The 4,288-nt window shown below is 46.8% G+C and overlaps 1 long non-coding RNA gene across 1 annotated transcript; it reads right to left on the bottom strand.

Moving 5' to 3' along the window:
- Positions 1-259: 259 nt before the first annotated feature.
- On the bottom strand, positions 260-3,641 carry LOC132665095 (uncharacterized). Its single transcript, XR_009603964.3, has 2 exons — positions 3,438-3,641; positions 260-667 (listed from the first exon to the last, which is right to left on the bottom strand). It is a non-coding gene; the product is annotated as an uncharacterized LOC132665095 (long non-coding RNA).
- Between the last annotated feature and the right edge of the window lie 647 nt (positions 3,642-4,288).

Raw genomic sequence — 4,288 nt, 5'->3', positions numbered from 1 at the left:
TGGGTCCTTGCCACTTCTACATTAAGCATATCCCTGTTCAACACAGAGCAGCAGCCACACTGCTGTATGCCTCTCATCTCAGTACCTTGCATGTTTCGGAGGCCGCTAGCACAGCAGTCATGAACTTGGGCTCTCGAGTTCAATAGGGCTAGGTTCAACCCCACCTTCAAGTCTACCATTTATTAGCTAAGTGCAATTCTCTTTACCTTAGTGAACACATCTCCTTATATGCAAAATGGGGATTCCAGTATGCACTTCATAACATTGAAGTGTTTATTTACCTGAAAATATTTACCAAGCACTTTCTAGTGTTCTAGGTATAGGGATACAGCTGGACGGCCACAGTGACTGGTCAGCCTGTCTGGGCCTGTGGGTAGGATGGCAGGTCAGGCTGTGCTCAGGATCAGAACTAGGCTCCCAAACTCCCAATTTCTTGAAAAGTTCTTCACCTATAATGTCCACAACATGGCATTATCTTCATTCTTTTCTCCTGCTTGATATCTCCAGTCCCCAGCAGGATCCATTCTCATTCTTGTTCCCAAAGGACTGGGATGGTTCTCCTGTACCAGTGCTCCCAAGGACAAGTGCTCCTTTTTACAGACAAAATTTGGTGGGGGGGGGGGGGGCGGGTAGGGACTCCCCCTTATAGCAGTTATACTTGGAGTACCTGCTGATCAAGAGAATAAATAATGACAAAGGTATGAGTTCAGTAATATTTTAAGTGATTCTGTATTTTATTAACAGGAACAGTGCCTACATACACTTGAAAAATACCATTAAAAAGAAAACCACAGGCCCAAAATGGAGTCACTTACGCTAAGCCACATCACTAAACCAGGGCTTAAATACCTATCCTAACTGCAGTTTCAAGCTCTCCCAGAAATGTAGTCTTAACTGGTCCATCAGGAATTTTCTGCAGCACCAATAAGGCAACCAGTCCTATGGGCTCTCTCCATCTCCCAAAGGAAGATGAAATAATCCAACTAAGACCCTTTTTTTCCCCAAAGGAAGGTGATCTCACTTGAAAGAATCCTTTTTTCTGTTTACGACTTCCTTGTCCTGCCTTTAAAAACCTTTCCCTTTCTGTGGCCCATTGGAGCCCCCCTCTACTTGCTAGCTGAGACGCTGCTCAATTCATGAATCACTTAATAAAGCCAATTATATCTTTAATATTTACTCCATTAAATCTTGTTATTTAACAATACATTATTATGTATGATGAGTCACACACTCTATGTTCTGTAGTTTATTATACTAACTTAATGACATGCAATTAAATGATTGAATTCTCTCATCTCAGGAGGTATATAAATTGCTTTCTCTGTTGCCTTCAATCAATCCCTATCAAATTTCCCACATTTCCCCTTAATCATATTTTGGGCAGAACGTATAACTTCCTAATGCCTAGCAGTTATTCAAAGTCCAGCCATTTCAATATTGAATACAAGGTAAACCTTTGCCCACTCTCATTGCCAGCTGGGTTTATGACTTAGAACCTTAAGACAAAGGGTGGGATGTGGCTGCCTCTTGATTACCCACCTCTCCCCTCCACCTGCCTTAGGATCTTGCTTCTCTGGTGTTGGGTCATGGAGAATGAATTACTGCAAAGAGTAAAGATCTCGCTACCTAAAGGGCCACTGCTTGTAGTTTCCTCTCAGGAAAAACTAATTGGTTTTTTAAAAAATTCAGGTATACTTTGTTTACAACAAAGCTCACCAATTTTAGGAGTATAATTCAATGAGTTTTGACAAATGAAATCCGATAAACACCACCACGACAATTATGATGTAGAACATTCCCACCACTCCCAGAGTTCACCTTCTTTGCCAAGAATTGACTGCAGTCTTTGCAGAGAATTGACTCCCCTGATTCACGACCCCCAACTGCTGATCTGCTTCTGTCACTATAGTTTTGTCTTTAGAATCTCATTATCAATGGAATTTTACAGTAGGTAGTCTTTTGGTGTCTGGCTTCTTCCATCTAGCCTAACAAATTTCAGATTCGTCCATGTTGTTTCGTGTATCAGTAGTTTGTTCCTGCTTTTGCTGAGGAGTAGCCTATTGTATGGATCTATCACAATTTACCTATTCACTAATTGATAACATTTAGGTTGTTTCTAGCTTTGACTATTAATATTGCTTCTGTGAACAGTTTAGTACCTACAGGTCTAGCATGGGCATGTTTCTTCTCTGTTGGGTAAATGAGGAATAGGATTGGTGTGAATGGTAAGTGTATGGCAACTTTATAAGAAACTACCAAGGTGTTTCCAAATTGTACTGTTTTGCACTCTTACCAACAATGTATTAGAATTCTAGTTGCTCTGCATCCTCATTAACACTTGATGTTGTCAGGGTTTTTAATTTTGGCCATTTGAGTGAATGTGTCGTGATTCAGTGGTGTCTCACCGTGGCTTTGTGTTTCCCTGATGATGACTGAGCATCCTTCATGTGCTTATTTGCCATGTGTACAGCTTCTTTGTTGGAATATCTGTTCTATCTGTAGTTTTATTACAGGATTGAGTGAGTTCTTTATGTATTCTTTATCAGATATGTGTTTTGATTTCCCCCCAGTCTGTGGCTTGCCTTACATTGTCTTAACAGGTCTTTTAAAAAAATTAATTTTCTTCAGGTTTATTGACGTTTAATTTGCACAAGTAACACTCATTCTTGTTAGGTTTAGAGTTCTACAAAATCTACGGCGACAATCAAGATATGTAATATTCCCATCACCGTCCCCAAACTCCTCCATACTCTCTTCTGGCAGGTCTGGTTCCACAGCCCTTTAATAAGCTCTGCTTATATGTCCAATATTCTCTTTACTGTGTGGGATACTAAACACCTCTGGGTCATCTTTGTGCCCTGACTCATAAATTCTAGGGTAACAGGAAAAGGCCCATTAAACATCCTGTTACACACAGCTCTAATAAAAAAGAGTAATAACAACACCCACAAGCTCATATAGTGTCTGCCAGGCACCAATCTCATTCTTACACTAACTCATTTGATCTTCACAACAGCCTGGCCTGTGAAGTACGATCCCTAACCCCTTTCTTCCAGAGGAAACTGAGGCACAGAAGAGATAAGGTAAACTGGCCAATCTCTCAGGGCTAGTGAGCCACAGAGCTTCAATCTGACTCAGGGGGTCTGGCTCAGGTCCACAATGCCAGGCACCACCTGTGCTGCCTTCCACGTAGAAAAGACACAAGACAACTGTACCCACAAAGCTCAAGTTTTAGCTGCGTATTTGGCTAAGTCAAGTATGAACAAGGAAGTCCACGGTTGGGGGCAAAAGAGTACAAATCTCGACTGGTCGCTCTGCTTTGCTGACGGTGGTGGAGGGGGAGCCCCCGCGCATCCTGACACCCCCCTCCCCCCACATTCAGCCCACTTCCCGCTGCGCAGCCCGCTCATCTCCCGCCCTCTGCCCAGCACCCCTACCCGAGGGGCGCACCCGCCCATCCTGTTAAGGGCGCTCATGGCCCCCAGCGGATCCAACAGCCTTCCCCCCGGGGTGAGGAGAGGGGGGCGGAGGGGGCGGGGATGCGCAGCGACCGCTCCATCCTCTCCAGCCTCCTGGGACCAAGGCAGTTCCCGGATCGGGGGCCAATTCCAGACGACGTTAGCCGCTACACGCCTCCAGGCAGCGGCCACAAAGCCCCTGGCTCGTGCCAGAGCGAGGGCTGCGCATGAGCGGGGCGTGCGTGGCGGCGCGTACACCGGCGCGCGGCGGTGGGCGGTGGGCGGTGGGCGGTGCATGCGCGCGGAGCGCAGCCGGAGACAGGAGACGCCCTTAGCTCAGGTGTGCTGGGCCGTCAGTTGGGTGTTGGCCTGTCCCTGCGGTCGCGGGACCCTGAACGGCAACTTTCCCCCGAGCTCTGGCCTTGGCTGCCAAAGCGGAGACTTCCCAGGAACACCCGGGCTCAGCGGCGATGGAGCAGCAAAGGGGCGGACCAGCGTCCCCCCCCCCCCCCCCCCCCCCCGTGTGGAACAGCTGGGGCCCACTCCTAAGCTGCCGGTGGTTTCTTAGCACCCTCCGTCGCCTTCAGTGAGGAGGTTTTGTTTAACTGTTGGTGAATAAGATTTCTACTCGGATGCTCTAGGGCCAGCTCTGCCTGACACCGTGGCTTTGGGCCAGGCACGTCATATTCCTGAGCTCTTTATTCCCATTGTTAAAAGGGGGAGGGTGCGCCTCTGTTCAACACGACAGGTTATTAAATTGAAGGAAATGAGATGGCCATTTGACTCATGCATGCGCTTGCATTGGATGTCACAGCCTGTGTCTGGCCTGG

The sequence above is a fragment of the Panthera onca genome, chromosome D3 (genome assembly GCF_046562875.1).
Source record: "Panthera onca isolate mPanOnc1 chromosome D3, mPanOnc1 haplotype 2, whole genome shotgun sequence".
NCBI classification, from domain to species: Eukaryota; Metazoa; Chordata; class Mammalia; order Carnivora; family Felidae; genus Panthera; species Panthera onca.
Note: the sequence above shows the minus strand (reverse complement) of the source record. Positions and strands in the feature narration are given on the sequence as shown.